Raw genomic sequence first — 17,962 nt, forward strand, 5'->3', positions numbered from 1 at the left:
TTGTAACACCTTTCTTTCACAGTTTTTCTATAGTGCAATTGTTTACTTCTTCATCAAAGATTTATTTTAATCAACGTAAAATGAAGTAAAAGATGCTGCCTTAAGGCTGAAAGGACTTCCCAACAGTTTGATTAACAAATTCTCATCATGAGTATCATGGGAATGTTTTAGAAAACAGTATGGAGAATATGCATACTGACGTTTAACATACAAGGCACGACTAATGCAAGCAAAAGGGACCTTACAAGGTTAACCTTGGGTTTCAAGATGACATCAAGAATTACAGCTTCCCCTGCCTTTGTCATTCCTTGCAAAATCTTTGATAGTGTTCAGAAGTTGAAGGATTTTCAGAAATTTGGGTAATGAGATTGACTATATCATTACTACAAGAAAACACAATTAAAAGTGATTTTTTAAAAAGTTAAACAGCCTGATAACCACCCTCTGAGGTAAGCTTACTGTAAGAAAAAAACAATTTAACCAACAAGCTTAGACGTAAAAACTGCCAAATGCCCAAGATAAACACAGAATGTTATAAGAACACATTTTTAAATAGATTAATTTTTTAATAGAACCTTTTATGATATTTTATGCCAGATATATGTAACTAGTTTTTCACATTTTTAACCTTTTTATTATAACTTAGCTGAACTTTTAATCCTTTCATCCTGTAACATTAGATAAGTATTTTTATCTAATGAGCAATGAAGACATTGATATTATTATTATTATTACCATTATTATGATCAAAATATTATTTTTACTGAAGGTTAGAAAAATTGCATGCATTTGACTCTGGAAATTCGGCAGGCATAAATATGATATGATGTACATTATTTGCTATGTGGCAGTTCACCCCTTAAAAATCCTATCGTATCTTCAAAACTATACATGGTGCCTTTGATACAATCATACCATAAATGGTGCCTTTGATACAATCATACCATAAATGGTGCCTTTGATATAATCATACCATTAATGGTGCCTTTGATACAATCATACCATAAAAGGTGCCTTTGATACAATCATACCATAAATGGTGCCTTTGATACAATCATACCATAAATGGTGCCTTTGATACAATCATACCATAAATGGTGCCTTTGATACAATCATACCATAAATGGTGCCTTTGATACAATCATACCATAAATGGTGCCTTTGATACAATCATACCATAAATGGTGCCTTTGATACAATCATACCATAAATGGTGCCTTTGATACAATCATACCATAAATGGTGCCTTTGATACAATCATACCATAAATGGCGCCTTTGATACAATCATACCATAAATGGTGCCTTTGATACAATCATACCATAAATGGTGCCTTTGATACAATCCATCAAGTCCTTCTTGTTCAAGGAAGATTTAATATTGAAAGAAGCAGGTGGGACTAGTGCTTCATCGTGTTGTTCTGTTGAAGATTGGCCTCCCTGAGACTGACAGTCACATCAGAGGATTCTTTTTTGTTTGCATTTTGTTTACTGATATCACTGACTGTAGATTCTTGTTCAATTGGGTTGTTGGCAGAAATAGGCTGTTACAGAGATTGAAGTGATAAATTTTAAAAGTTACAAAAAAACAAAAAAAATAGGATAGTCAGTTAGCCTATTGCTTCAGTTGATGACAAACAAAACCCCTGTCACCAACTGTAAAGAAATGTCCTCCACTAGGGGAATGGGGAGAAGGGTCTGCATTGGCATTAAAAATACCAGCTGGGCCAGGTTGTTCAAAACACAATTAACCTAAACTGGAGTTAGTATAAAAGTTTTAATTTACTTTCAGTAGCTTTGCAAAGGAAATTTTCATTTGCATTTTTTTTCTGTCAGTTTCGAGAAATTTAAAACCAAGGTTAACCTATGGTAGGTCAATGTTAACCCCCTTTGCAACCCCCCTCAAAAAATGGATTTTGGAATTCCTAGGATTATCCACAGATTCCTAAGTATTTTTTCCAAGGAATTGCTAGGAATAAGAGGCGTGAATTTTCATGGTAAATTCTGAATGGAAATTCCCAACTGCAACCACTCTGGTTCTAAAAATCTAGAAATACCCAGAAATTCCAAGTTCATAGCCAACAGGACTTGGATTTCTAAGCAATTCCTATGAATTCCAACTCAGAGCACCAATCACTTCCCTGAAAGGCTATACATCTAAAAACTTGCCACAAATTCCTAAGAATTTGCAGGAATTTCTGAGAATGTTCAAGAATTACTGGAAATTTAAGGAAAACTTTGAGATAACTAAATATTAAATGAATACATGCATTAACTTCCAACTAAAAATTCAATTAGTCAAATGAAATTTATTTACATGTTTAACTCAGGTTTAGCTGTAAAATAATTTTATATTCTATGGTTTACAGCTATTTATTTAAAATAGTCCTAATCAATTATTCAATTTGGTTTGACAAATATTGTGAATAAAATCTGTTGATTCCTTTCCATGAAATACATTAACTTGAATTATGTTTATTGCAATAAATACTATCAGTCACAAAATGATACAAATGGTATTTACCCTTTCCTGTGAGAGTCAGGCTTTGACTCAATTTTCTGTGAGGCGTGAGTAGTCCAGTGGTCAGTGCGCTGGACTCTGGGTTAAACGGCCCGGGTTCAAGTCCTGGCTGGGGCTTAATGTTGTGTCCTTAAGGAAGACAATTCACTCACATTGTTTCGTCTTCTCGGATAGGACGTAAAGCCGGAGGTCCCGTCTCTTAAAGGGTAAGGGATAAAAGACGTTAATTTCCCACGCACGAGATTACTGTGTGCTGGATGTCCTACCCTGTGGTGGGTTGGGTGGGAAAACAGCAGGTTCACATCAGCTTATACAGTTACCAATAAATTCAACCTGCTTGAACAAATAAACATGATGATGATGATGATGGTATATTAACATCAACGTGTAGTAATATTACAGTGAAATTTGATTTATTTTTCTTTTCTTGAAAACTTCATAAAAACTATCCTCGATTACAGCTATTTATTTGAAATAGTCCTAATCAATCATTCAATTTGGTTTGACAAATATTGTGAATAAAATCTGTTGATTCCTTTCCACGAAATACATTAACTTGAATTATGTTTATTGCAATAAATACTATCAGTCGCAAAATGATAGAAATGGTATTTACCCTTTCCTGTGAGAGTCAGGCTTTGACTCAATTTTTTGTGGTTGTAATTTCTTTGGATAAAACACTGGTGCACTAGCATTCAAATGTAAGCTGCCAAGCAGCATTTTTATGTATACTGTTTGTTTTTGTTGATTAATTAGAACTGCAAATCGAAATTCAAAGATTTCTACTCAATTTTGACCCAACACTCTTGGGAGTGAAGCTAGGGCTTAATAACAGTTAAATAATTGATTTTTTAATCAGAATCGTGTTGTAACTATAACAACAAGTTGTAATAAAGTTATCCTCAACTGCAGGCTTAGCAGCTGTGTCTTTTTTTGCTGGGGTCGCAGCTCGTCGAACGTGACTAAAAAAATCCTGAAACCTACACCTTACGGATAGATTTGATTCATTTTTAAGCGTAAGCTTAAGAAACTGTCGCATGCAACTGACCGATTTGATTCTCAGTTTGATCACCTACTGAATATCGCAATTTATACTCACCACAAACTTTCAAAATCGTAGCTTTATAAATGGCCGCTCGACCCTTGTTAGTTGTTTGTACTACTATGAAGTCGATATGTGAACTGTTGTCCCTTCTTTTAACTCCACGGCGCCCACAACTTGCTTTTCAGATACAATGTATCTGATACATTGTACCTGATTTATCATCACGGATTTATTACAAATCAACTTAACGGCCTGCTCCCAGTTGGTAGAGCGCTGGACTAGTATCGCAGAGGTCAGTGGTTCGAATCCTGTACAAGCCGGATTTTTTTCAGGTCTGATTTTCGCTATTGCATAGATAGCGCTCTCTACTGCGAGGATCGTGCATCATACGTAACTTGCTTTTCATTTAAAACACTCACGCTGTTCTCGTCTTTCCATCGAACGACGGTAAAACCCATCTTTATAGGGATGTTGTCTTAAGCTAATCAGTCAAGAAGAGAAATAACAACGTACAAGCGTTCCACAGACGAAAAGTACATTCAATGATGAGCGCTAATTGAAGTCTTCTTTGTTTCTGCTCACGAGCATGATCACGTGGATATTTTGGGAATTGTCATTGGTTACTTAAGAGAATCCGGTGGCTTGCCCGATTGCAGTCTCAAGAGAAGCCTGCAAGATTGCAAGATTAAGAATATCTAGGCTTCTCTGAACGTTCCTCGGCTTTTTGGACGATGGATTCCCTCGGATCCACTTTCTGACGTTGATATGAATAATGATGTGAACTCACTTTATGTAGAAATAATCGACAAGAATCGAACGTACTACAAATGCACGATTTGGGGCCAAAAGTTGTCGAGGAGACAGACTCAAAACCCCCTGGAATTGTGTACACTGCAAAGGTGAGGAATGACACAAGCCAATCACAATTCTTTGTTTCAAAAAAGACTAAGGAAAAAAATCCAAATTTTGAAAACAAAGACTACTAGTCTCTCTGGAGTTCCAATGGTTATCGCTATTGTTTTCATCGAACAAAGACTGAATGCGTAATTAACGTATGAGGTTATTAATGTATGGGGTTATTAATGTATGGGGTTATTAATGTATGGGGTTATTAATGTAGTCCTCTTGCCAGCGAATTTTGTTTTTCGCTTATTTAATGTGTTCCTCCCTTCCTGGGGCCAAAGCGTCTGTGATTTGCCATATTCAATTTCAGTGAAAAGTTACAGAACATCTTTGAAATAGGATTAAAAAAAAATGTGGATTGATCGTACAAAAATCGCTCTCGAAAAAAAAGTATTAAGAAATAAAAAATTCCGAGACACGCTTTTGTTGTATAAATCTAAAACCAGTGACTGTCAAAATTTGAGAGCAATCGATCAAATTCCCTAAGGTGATTCGGGCGTTCGCATATAGAAGTCGTGAAAAATTTGACAATTCATTTTTTTTTTAAAAAATTTTGGTTTAGTCTGATAGCCAGTCCTATAAGCTCTAATTTGATATATGGGTTTACATATCTACAGTTCAAAGCGGACGCGATACATCGCTTGCACGCGAGACACCCCTGAAGGTGCACGGTAACCTAATAACTGCGTCTCAGGGCCTGATTACATGAGCCGGGCTGGCCCTGTCAGCCGGGCTGATTTCTTTTGTTTTGGTGTTCGCCAAAGCGTGAAAACAAAGAAATCAGCCTGGCTAACCGGGCCAGCTCGGCTCATGTAATCAGGCCCTCAGAAAGAAGAAACATTTGTACAAGAGATAGAAGCGACTATATGTGATTACAGTGGTGCTTTGAAATTCTCGCCTACAAATTGATCTACACAGTCCAAAGCGTAACTCCCATGTTTATGATTATGTTAATGTTTTATGATTTTGGCACATCTGTGGACATAAGACATTTTTGCATCTCAATAAAAACTTTTTATGGTCATGGAATCAAGGCCTTTGAGGTTGGAAAGCAAATCTGTGATGTGAGTGCACTGGATCAATTGCCAATTTGTATGTAACATAAGTGACTACTGCTTTGTGAAAAGTGCATATTAACGTTAAGATTTACTAAAACCTAGATTAAATAAGAAATTTCATGATAAACATATACCTCCATGCATATCTCTTGGTGCATTTTGTGTAGCATGCCTCTAAACTTACTCCTTGTCTTAAACCTTCACATTCAAGGTACTGAGAATTTCTTGGAACTATTTGGATAACTCAAAAAAGATTCTAGTGTAGATTGATTCACCCAGGTTTCAGTCAAGTCCCTCGCACTGGAAAAGTAAAATGACACGGCTGCTTTCAAAGTCAAAACCAGTTAAAATTCTGAAAACAAATAAAGGCAATTTGCATTGGCATTGGACCTCTCCATGGGGTTGGCAGTAAAGAGCTAAGATTTCTTCTGTGACATGGAAGCACTAGGAAGAAAAAAAAGAGCATCAATACTAAGTCTTTAAAGAAATCAGTTTGCTTTGAGGGTTGAACTTTGTTTGGTGTTGAATTTATTGTCTGGCTCAGTAGATGTATGCATTTAGATTATTCATTTTCATTAGCCTTCTTCCAAACTTTAAGAAAGGTGAGCAACTAGTTTTTGCTTCCAGTCATATAATATGTTTTATTTTGTCTTTTTTTGTTGGTTTGGTCCTTGAATTAATGATATGAATTCAACCACTTGCTATCACTTTGTGACTTCATTGAAATTCTAGACAAATATTTTGCTGGGTTTGAACTAACAAAATAATTATTGATATCAGTTAGAAAAATTTTTAAAAATTTTTTCACATTTTAATTGGAAAAATCTACTTGTCCTTTGAACCAGGCCTTAAGAAATCGCATGAACCTCCAAAAATGATTTCCAGCTTCCTTTGATTTACGGAATTTAAGAGTCTCTTTCAAGTGACTTTCCAGTGACCATTTGTTGATTTGGGTCACCAATTCATAACAGAAAAAAGTTGAGCTCAGAGCCCTACCAGCACAAATAGTCTTGTCAGATCTTGAGAAATTTTTACTGAAATGATTTGTTTCTTTTTCTTTTTGTTTTTGTTTTTTTTTTTTTGAATACTAATTGTTTTTAATTGATTTATTTTATCTACAGTTATGTCAGAAGACTGCACCTTCTTCATCAGGTAAGGTGTAAAAATTGAAGTCAATACTTGTTAGACAGGGACTACACAATTTCCCTAATGAAGGAAAAACAAAGGCAGGGAAGAGAAACACTCCTATTGCATTTATTGTATATCAAATTTAGCTAGGAAATTTTGAAAGGGGGCTGACCAGATACAAGGTTTCTCACTAAAATCTTATCTTATATATTTGTTACATCTTTCAAATACAATAAACAGTCAATATTGTGTGCAGTCATTTTGGTGGTTATGTATGGAACACTTTTTGATGAAAATTTATTCAGCAATTGTGGATCTGGCTTTAATCATTACTTTTTTGACATTTTAATCATCCATAAATATTAGTCAGTCATTACCAGTATTTTATCTGTTATTGTTACAGGGTACAATTGAAATGTTCATATGATTTTTTTTTTGTTTTGTTTTGTTTATTGGAAACAATTTTCAATGTACATAACTTTGATTGGAGCAACTGTAAATTTGTCAGGCAATGCACTCCTTTCCTACAGAGGAGGAGAAAAAGTTTTGTGTGAAAATATCAAACAATGGCTGTGGAGAAGACTTTGATCTTAGTGGCTTCCTTTAAAATCCCAGGGCAGGGTTAGTGTGAAATCGGATTTCAGATTTGATTGCTTTGAAAGAAAACTCAGTACAATTCTTTTTGTCTACAATTTGATGATTGAATGCCATAAATACTAAAAACGTATTCCTAACCCCTGGTGCTCACTCGCGTTTTGGTTATTTAAAGAGGGCTCTGTATAATTATTTGATATTTATTTATTTATGTATTTCATGTCATGTATAGGTCTTTTACCTGCGAATTAATAACCAGTGCTGTGCAAACGAGCTTTTACCTCAGGAGGTTCTCAATGACATTTTCTCCAACATTCAAGCTATTCACCAACTGCACAGAGATTTCTTATTACCTAAGTTGGAGACGAGGATGAAAGAATGGTATATGTTTACTTTTTGGTTACTAAATATTTTCAATTAAAGTTAAGAAGTTACGTATCTAATGAATATTTAAAGAAGCCAAAGACAGTTAAAGCCTCCATCCAGTTTCATTTTTGGAATTGAAATGTCGTGCTTCTTTCCCATCAATAAAAAGAGTGCTCCCAACTTTAAGGCTGCAAGGAGTTGCTCAGCCTTGGTAGATTGACCACAGTAAAGAGTTTGTAACATTTTGAGCATTAGTCCTTGGTCATAGATAAGGGCTCTGGGAAGAGTATTTCAAGTGTGTTCAGCTCTTCCTTTGGATAAACTGATGCTCAAAATGTCACCTTTAGTAACTCTTTATGGTGGCCAATCTATATTCTCAGCTGAGCTGATAAAACCAAATTGTCTTGTTATACCTCCCCATGGACCTAGCACCACAGTTTCTCTTAGGTAAAAGGTAAAGCCTGTTTACGAGCCAAGTGGCCCCTCCGGCCAGCATTTAAATCCAGTTTCTGTAGCATGAAGGGACTAGGAGTATTTCTACTCCCCCCTGGATGGGATGCTAGTCCATTGCAGGGTTACCCCCAGTGTTAAATTCACTGGTACCCATTTATTCTCTAAGAACACAACACAAAGTTCCCCACTAGGGCTCAAACCCAGAACACTGAATCTGGAGTAAAGCACACTAACCATGAGGCCACCGCACCTCCAGTTTCTCATAAGCTGGAACCTTACCCCTTTATTCATCAGTCAGTTGATCATTCAGCCAGACATTCAATCAGTCATTTAGACAGTCAGTCAGTTCATTAGTCCATCAATCATTGATCATTCAGTCAGTCAGTGACTTAGTCAGTTGGTCAGTCAGTAAGTCCCTCAGTCAGTCAGTCAGTCATTCAGTCTGTCAGTCAGTTAATCAATTATTTACAATCAATCAGTCAGTCAGTCAGTTAATCAGTTCTCAACATGTATTTAATGAATTTGCATGATCCTCTGTCTTATAAGTTTTCATTCATTTATTGACCTAGTTTTATTATTATTTATTTATATTTATCAGGGGCACCAACAACCAAATTGGGGATATTCTAAAAGAGCTGGCTCCATTTCTAAAGGCAAGTGTTCTTCAAATTATTCCACATATAAGCATTGTTAATTTCCTCTAGGCACATTCTTATGTCACGTTATTTCTCAAAGGGGTTCAGAATCCACAAGTGAACGTTACCTCCTATCATTCTACGTGTTCACAGCTCAGATTAGCCTTTTGAAACCTAATAATGGCCAGCATCTAAATTCTCCTTAAAATATTGTCCCCCAATCACACATTAAGGTTACAAGAATAATGGACATGATCATCACCTGAAGAGGCTCTTGATTGTTTGACAAATTCTCCTTTTCAGCATCTTAGGAAATGTATAGAGAACAGTATGGAGAATATGCATACTGATGTTAGGGTTTAGATCATAGCTTTGGGTCCTGTGGTTGCCTTGAATTATAGTGAATATCTTGTACAGGTTACAAAAAAATGATAATTTCAATTCCTAAAGATCATTTTGTTTCTTATAACCATCATTTAAAACTATCATTTGATTCGTTTTTTCCAAGCCTTATTAATTCCAATAATGGTGTTTTCGTCATTTTGTGCTTCTTTAGATGTATACACTATATGTTGGAAACTTTGACAAAGCAACAGAAACTTTAGCATCTTGGATTAAGAAGTCACCAACTTAATGGCGACTCTGATTGAGGACATCCAAGTAGGTTATACAATTAGAGCAATTTTCAATTGAGCGTCCAAAATGACCCGAGACTACTTTGGTTTTGGCTTTATTTTGCTCTGTGATTGGTCCAGAAAACTCGCGCCACTTTCTTAACCAATTAGATTCAAAACTAAAACCTGGTCGCCCGCGTTGTTCCGCGTTTCAGGCAGTTTGTTTTGTTTTTGTTTTTTTTGTTTTTTTTTTTTTTACTTCTAGTTCTCATCGATTTTTGTTTTAAAACACGTTGGCAAAAATATTTTACTTTGCCATTATGTCTCGTGAAAGTAAGCCACAACAATCAAGTCAAGTGCAACGATTAATGTCGTTTTTTGCTGCCATGGAATTATAAAAATAATTTTATTCTGTACCTCCCAAATGGAAGTACATGTAAAACTTCACCTTAAGTTTTTGATGAATTGCTCAGGAACCGGCGAATACAGACGTTTTTCCGGTTGTCACTTCTGCCTGGGCTGAACAGCGGCGAAACGTCTGGCATGCGCAGAGGGATCACTCTTTGCTTCAACCCGCGCGGCAATTTCCCACGGAAAATTTTTATAGAAAAACCTTAGAGAAACAACTGCTGTCACGCAATACTTCAGGAGAAAATAGACAAGTTCCTAACGTGGCTCGACCCTAACTTTTCCACTTACCAGCTTAGTGGCTAGTGACATCTTTGATGTTTTTAGATGTTACGACAATTTCAGTCTGTTTACTAGCCAAACTGGCTCGTGGAAATTGAAAGCCACCAGCCAAAACTGAATTTCTACTAGTTTGTGGCTAGTGGGCTACCGTTAGTGTCGAGCCACGCCTAAACATCTGCAAAATCGAGAGTTAGGGGAAAGGGAAAACTTGAGACTAATCTCGCACAAAGCTAACTTGATTACGGACATTCTGTTGATTTCCCATTCTTTTAAGCTTTATCAAAAAATTTGATTTGATAATGCTGTGGCTTAGTGGCTCGTGTAGTTGGTTCTGACATCCCGTGAGAACACTTGGTTCTGACGGTCTATAAGCATGCCTCCTCGCTCTTACAACATTCACTCGTGCGGGGTGTTTGACTGCTCTGTTCCCGAGCGGTTAAGGGTGACAACCGGAAACAAGTCTATCTTGATGTAACACTAATTTTTCTTCACTAATTAACAGAAAAATGTGTGGGAGTCTAAAGGGAGAGTTATGATTCATATCGTAGATCTGGGTATCTGTATTTTTACGTCCTCTTAGAAAACTGAGGAATGTGAGCATTTAACTCTTCAACATCACATGTTGGAACCAGTGCAGAGGGTGCCGAGATACAAACTGCTATTAAAAGGTAAAATTAGTGCTTGAGATTGCTAGTAGCTAAGTGAGGACACATTTTAATTGAATGTCGAAAATAATCCGGTATTACATTGGTTTTAAGGCTCTGTGATTCGTCCAGAAAACTCACACCGCCCTCTCGACCAATCAGATGCAACACTGAAGCCAACCGCGGCTCGATTAGTCGTTTTTTCCCGCGCTTTATGCAGGTTGCTATTTTTACTTTGAAAATTCCTTTCGATGTGATGGGCCGTTTTCATCTCTGTTGTCTGAAATGCGCTTTCCCTGTGTAGCTGGCGGTTTTGTGCGCGGTTTGAAACACTGAGAGGTAAAGCCGCGAGTGGGAATAACTCTTTTCCGTCTGAAACCTCTCGCTCACATATCGACATACTTTTTGACTAACGTACGTGAGTACATTTGCGCGACTGAAATACAACAGTGTATAAGCGGCTAAATTTCGGCAAGAGTGCAAGGATGAAACCTGGTCAGGTGCGAAAGATATTTTGTGCCCCTGGTGATGGACGATCTTTGGCGAAAGTTTCAATCTTTACCTCTTTGCTTACCTGTGTAAAAAAAAAAGTTCCTTAGTTTTTTAGTATAGTGTTGCCATGGTTTCATGTATGCGCCCGCGAAAGTTCCCGACATGGGCAAACGTTTTTCAGATCTGTAGGTTAAGTCTCACCTGAAAAGGGAATTGTCTGTCCCTGTACTTTGTTAATATTTTTACTCATTGCTTTGTTCAGACTATGTCGCAAAGCTACCAGAGGATTCTCGAGACTTGAAGAACACTTCAGGTATGCTGACCCTTTTTTCTTGTTTCGTAACACCCACATCCTCTCATGACGGAAAGATGTAAGGCTAATTCCCCCTTTGCTTTAGCCTTGATGCCGGGGTACCCCCAGCCCAACCTCCCCCTCCGTACGGGGATCAGAAGGAGGAGGTTTCACAGGTGGCCCAAGCCAAAGCTCAGTAAATCAGTCGGTACTATATTCTTATTTGGTTATATCAACTAAGTTGAAATTGTAAATTGGCCACCGTATCGAATAAAAAAGCTGACGTTTCGAGCGTTAGCCCTTTCGTCAGAGCTAACGGGCTAACGCTCGAAACGTCAGCTTTTTTATTCGTTACGGTGGCCAATTTACAATTTCAACTTAGTTGATATAACCAAATTACCTTGTTACCCCTACCGACGCAGCACCACAGTTTCTTTAGAAACTTTCAGCCTTTGTACTATATTGTACTATATTATTACACAGCAATAGAAAAATATAAGGATTTTATGGGAAATATGATTGCAATAAGAAACCAAACATTATCCAAGATTTACATTAAAAATAGCGGACCTCTTTCTTCAGCCCTGATATTTCTGTTGTTACAAAATGGAAACGTGTGTAATCGTATATCGAGGGTGGGCTGCCTGTGCTAACATGCATATCGTAACAAGTTTCAGAGAGATATCGGCGACTGACGTTTTAGCCTGTGTCTTGATGTAGTGGGATTCATTGCAGAAACATCCCTTTTTTTTTTCCTAATTTCTTACATGTTTCCCATACTGTTCAGCCAACCAAATTTTATCTCTTTCTGTCTCCCCTCTTTTTTTGAGGTGCTGTCAAAATCAGCTTTTTTTGTTTTGTTTTGTTTGTTTTTTAGATGCTTTAAAAATCATCTCTGCTTCAGCACAGCATGCCAATGACAGCATGAAGAAAACGGCAAGTCTTAAAATTAAATCTAGAATTTGTTCTGAGGCATAGAACTGTTACTAGTTATTTCTTTGAACTCCTGTTTTCTTGAAACCTGTGTCAACCTATTCTTTGTCGAGTCGACAAGGTGGCAAATTTTCCTTCCCTTTCTTTTACTGAATTAACTTGTAACTTGATAATGTTAAAAAGCTGACGTTTCAAGCGTTAGCCCGTCCTCAGAGCGAATCATTCGCTCTGACGAAGAGCTGACGCTCGAAAGGGCTGACGCTCGAAAGGGCTGACGCTCGAAACGTCAGCTTTTTAGCTCTTTTTATGGTGACCAATTTACAATTTCTACTGAGTTGACAAAAGCAAATTAATTACAATCTAAAAAAAAAAAAAAGTCAGTAGTATGCTTCTGATGTCATTTACACCGAATGTTCTAGGGCCGCTAAAAATCCCGGAGTTGTGGGTAATTTTTAAATAACTGACTAGTCCAGGGCTGTCTCTAATTGGTTAGGACCCAGAGTAACCCTATACACTTCTAAAGTCACTATCGTCGTTGCTTCTTTTTTTTTTTTTTTTTTTTTTTCATAGATATTGAACTTAAGGAAAGGGAAAGGATAAAATGCTGAAAAATGAGTGACTCTTGCACAAATTTAAAAAAATTAGACTATTAATGTCTTTTCAATATACCGTAATGATATTATTAATGATGATAACAATTTTAATAATTACTGTAATTCCTTTAAAACTAGGAGCGATTCAAGACTCTTTTGGAAATCCAGGAACGAATAGGAGATGATCATACGCTGATAACTGCTAGTCGTGTGAGTATCTTGTTCAACCGGTTTGAAACTGGTTTATCCCAATCGGTTTTCGATGGCTCTTGTAAATTTGCATCATTGTTGTCGTTCCAGGAATTTGTGATGCAGGGAGACGTTAGGAAGGTTGCGGCGAGGACGACAGACAGTCATCAAGAACGAACACTGATGTTGGTAAGTAAGGGATGTGTCTGTGCTCGTAAAACTGACGAAGACAATACTCTGTATCTGCGATGCCATTTGTCTAATGTCAGACATTGTGATTTGTCGCTGTCTGGGATGAGAACTTAGAACTATATTTCCCGTCTCCTCCTTTACCTGACACTATTAAACAGCTTGAAAACCCTGTCTATTTTCAAAGAAAGATAAAATCTATTAAGACCTCTGTCAGGGACATCAGCATCCAAAAGGAATGCTCTGTAAATTGTTATAGGAACCCTGAATTTAGATATTTTAAAATTATTTGGTCCCTCTTTCAACTTGTATTTTATATTATTTGTAGCTTTATGACAATTGTATTGTAAATTTCTGTTTTTCCTTATTTAGAGATAGTGGTAGTTAAGGTCCACATAAGCTGTACAGTTACATATTTTTTGAAACCTACTTATCAAATAAATGTATGTATATGTCTGAAGGGCACGCAGTTCAGAGTTCCAGTTCGGGACTAGCTCCTGAAACTGGTTATATTTGGAACGCCCTTGTAATGTTTCGCCTTCAAACGTTTCGCCTCTTTCTACTCTAAAAAGGGTTGTAGAAGCTAAATTTGGACCATGTACTTTGTTTTGCAGTTCAACGACATTCTCCTTTGCTGTGCAAAGTTTCCTGGCACAAACAAATACAAAGTGAAAGTAGAAATGGACTTGTACGGAATGGAAGTACACGACGTGGACGAGGAACTGGAAATGGAGAATTGCTTTCGTATAGTAAGCAAACAAAGAGTCATGGATTTCAACGCAGCGTCCGCCGAGGAGAAAGAAGCTTGGGTGAATAAACTTAAAGAGACCGTAAACGAACTGACAACGAAAAGAGAGAGTTATCGAAGAGGGACTAAGCTTGAAGTCATGGAAGAGGGAGACCTGGGAAAGAAAGCGCCAGCCTGGGTACGAGACGAAGCAGTGAGCATGTGCATGCTTTGTGACGTCCTGTTTACGAAGTTTCGTCGGAGACACCACTGTCGCGCCTGTGGGAGGGTGGTGTGCGGACATTGTTCTGGCTTCAAAGCACCGCTGGAGTACAAGAATGGGAAACTGGAGAAGGTTTGCGAAATTTGTCACAGGGTTCTTGTGAAGGGCTCCAGCGAGGAAACGGTCAAGGAAGTGGAAGGGAAGGGTCAGAGTGTGTTGAAAATCGGCCAGGAATCAAAGATCTGGCACAGTGGATACTTGAATTTCAAGGCCAAAGGAGATAAAAGCTGGCAGAAGAGATGGTTTGTGCTTTCGAGTGACTTTGTGTTGTTGCGGTACAAGGCCAAGAAGGTAAAGGCATTATTAGTATCAGTACCATATTGATCACTTCAGAGTCAGTATTAGTACTTACATTGTGGCAATACTAGTAACAACAGTTTTCCAGTATTGGCTGGCAACATCTTGAGGTACTTTTGACTTTATCGAAGACTGACAGGAAGTGTTTCTTAATCAATCATTGCATTACTTCAGCTGGAGAATCGTGACGTTTCTGTCGACGTTAAAGAGAAAGAAATTTACCAAGACAAGCTAAACCTATTTTGAATCGTGAATTCGTTGAATTTTTTTATGTTGGAAACTGGAAACTATTTCACTAAGTAGGCTGAAAAAAAAAAGAAAAAACGACAGCGCTTGTTGCGATTGCAACAATCAAACTTATTTCTGCGGTCGCTTGATTTCTCTTTTCGTGCGTTCGCAAAGATTGTTCAAGCTTCTTCCAGCGGTCCTAGCGATTCTCGTGTTGTTAAAATTGTTGTGCTCTTAGTCTTTGGTGGAGTTCATTGAAGGCATTTGTGTTTCTTTGATGCAGGACACAAAAGCAGAGTTTAACCTCCCCCTCCCTGGTCACAATGCAGACAAACCATCTCTGGTAAGTTCTGTTGACAGCACCGTGTAATTCTTGAGAGATGAACCCCTGCATGAAAATATCCCTTCTTGAAAGCGCGTCAACCACGTTTTCCCGCGCTTCAGGCCCTTGGCCTGTTGTTTCTTTGAGTTCTGATTGGCTCCTCGGGATTTCTTCCTTTATTCTCATTGGCCATTCTGATCACTTGAGTGCTGATTTTACGATGCACAATCGATTAGCAAAGTGTTTTTGATTCTCTGCGATGACTTATTACATTACGAAATTTTTACTACAAGTTTTTAGCGAAGCATAAAATGTATGTAAATCGTGTAAACAGTGTAGTGTTTCTCTTTTCGAGCCACAAACTTGGCACGGTTTTTAATAAGATTTTGACTTTTGTATGCCTACTTTTCTGATAAAGGGATATTCTTGCAAAGCCTCTCAGTAGATGGCGAAGTTTGTTTCGTTGCAACAACTAATGCCTCTGTTTTCTAAGCATGCGCTGTTTTACGATGGAAGATTGTCGCATTGTAGTGTTCTTTTGTAAAATAATTTTATACGCATCATTATAAAAGGATTTTTATGTATCTTTTTACATTTTCCTTTCTAGGCAGACGAGGTGGACCGCCGCAAGAATGTGTTTAAAGTACATCACAAAAACCTTCGGGTGTATTTTTTCGAGGCCGAAAATGAGGAGAGCATGGAAAGGTAATGGCGGACGAAATTTTAAACTCTCCTTATTAATCAGTATACGTTTCTATTGAGAATTTATCAGTGAATCCGAGATCGTTTTGATGTTATGTGTTTACCGATGTTTTAGTCTCCGCGCTAGAATTCAAATCGCGATGTCTGGGTTTTAACTCCCAAGATCTGATTCTTAATTGTCCCCTCCAGCTGCTACACATTTCCTTGTAATTTAGTTACGGGAATTCGGTGATAAGTCAAGATGATTACTTCTACCTGATAAGTTTGAGAATTCTCACTCCCTGTTTGCTGGATAGTGTTGGATATTTTAGGGAGAAGATAGTTGTGAATCGCCTCCGGGGAATTTAAGTATTAAGTTCCTCTCTCCACCCCAATGAAGACCAGTACGTTGTCAGAAAACCTGGCGAATGGAGGGGTAGGGACGGAAGGGGATGAAAAGGGGATGACTTTTGATAGACTAGAATCCCTTCGAGGGGTGGGTGGAGGTGGGGTTGCCATTGCGACTTGTTTCTCTCTGATACAGAAACTGGTGTGATCTCCAGCGGTGTGGTTTTAGTATAACTACACTGAAGAGCGCATTGAAGAATGATTTCTCATACCATGGTAGGGGGTAGATAGAGAAAACTGTTCCAGGAGAAGACTGCTGACAATCAGGGCTGAATTTTGTCAGATTCTCCACACCTTAATCCAAAGAAATAAGCGGAAAACTGTAAGGAGAGTTTTTATTTCTTATCAGGTGGATGGAACTTCTGGCTCGTGCAATGAAAGCTGAGGAAATTGACGAAAAAAGTCCGGAAAATCAGGAAAGCAGTGAGACTATAGAGGTCACGGTTATTTGAGCCTTATTATATTAATAGCTTCAAAATATTTGAGGAATTGAAAAAAATCCGTTCTCCTGACGAGGTTGCAATTTTCAATAATTTTATTTCACGTTCAGAATTTTTTCAAAATTTACGAGACAGAGACATACGAGACATAATGAAGTCAAAGAATATTATGGGATACTTTCAACAGCTGGTAGGGTGATGAAAAGCAAGATTGATTTGCCAAATATGGTTAGGTTTTTCTTGATCCCTACAAGGAATTTTGTTTACGTGTTACTCTCACAAAGTGTCTCCGAATAGTATCACTTATAATATAAAACTAAAAATCAAAGACGCGGTGTTAGTTTCATTAACATTCACGTGTATGTAAATCAATAAATACCGGTACATAAATCTAGGACGCCTATTTTGTGAAATAGAGAAACTGAAATACCACTTACTAACCGAGTTCGATGTCCGTACTGTAAGTTACAGACCGAGTTTTTTTTTCGAGCGGAGAAAACGAGCGAAAAAGGCATAACATATAATACGAACCTGGAAAACGAGGCTACTAAGATATCTCTGGAGTCACAAAACACAGGGAAAAACGGCCCGTTAAATTGAACAATCATAGCACACTTACTAAATGAGAGATCTGGTAACTTATTGAAGTTTTTCATGGGTCGAAAGATGCGGAGATGTGTTCATGAGCTATTGTAAAGAATTGGAGTTGTTGAGGCACTATAAGAAAATTTAACTAAGAAAAGTGTCTGAAGCTAAGAATAGAGATATTTTTTCCTATATATTTTTGTAATATGGAATTTTGTGAATGCGAAGGAAATAAAATGCGTTTTCACTCAGGCTTATATGTCTGTAGTACCGGTTGGAGGGACGATAAATCTAATATTTATCTCTATTTTGAAAAATTGAAAATCAATTATCATTCCCACGACGAATTTCCGGAGTTTCACTCCCCAAATTTCATTTTTTCCCTTCGAAACCATCATCGAGTTACAATAAGAGCATTCTTTAAATTGCAGCTTCAATTTCGAACACTCTCCGCGGGTATTGTCATTATGAACGTGATGGCCTGCTCAAGAGGGCTATATTTTTCTCTTTATTGCCAGGTGTATGAAAGTATGTGGGATGGGCGGGGAAACTGCGAGGCAAGCGCAAGTAAATTGCGGGAAAAAACTGCCAGATAAGACTCCGGATAAAATGCGGATAACCTACGGGAAAAGAGCAGTAAAAGTTCGGTAACC

General features: G+C 37.6%; 1 pseudogene across 1 annotated transcript; it reads left to right on the top strand.

The window, feature by feature from the left end:
- Positions 1-4,252: 4,252 nt before the first annotated feature.
- LOC148731718 (FYVE, RhoGEF and PH domain-containing protein 4-like) lies at positions 4,253-17,561 on the top strand (annotated as a pseudogene). The gene is made up of 14 exons (XR_016002016.1): positions 4,253-4,464; positions 6,648-6,678; positions 7,481-7,629; positions 8,666-8,720; positions 9,259-9,362; positions 10,587-10,674; positions 11,405-11,455; positions 12,312-12,370; positions 13,099-13,170; positions 13,261-13,338; positions 13,953-14,639; positions 15,157-15,216; positions 15,803-15,900; positions 16,634-17,561. The product of XR_016002016.1 is annotated as an FYVE, RhoGEF and PH domain-containing protein 4-like (transcript).
- The last annotated feature ends 401 nt before the right edge of the window (positions 17,562-17,962 follow it).

Source organism: Stylophora pistillata, chromosome 5, assembly GCF_964205215.1.
Source record: "Stylophora pistillata chromosome 5, jaStyPist1.2, whole genome shotgun sequence".
NCBI lineage: Eukaryota > Metazoa > Cnidaria > Anthozoa > Scleractinia > Pocilloporidae > Stylophora > Stylophora pistillata.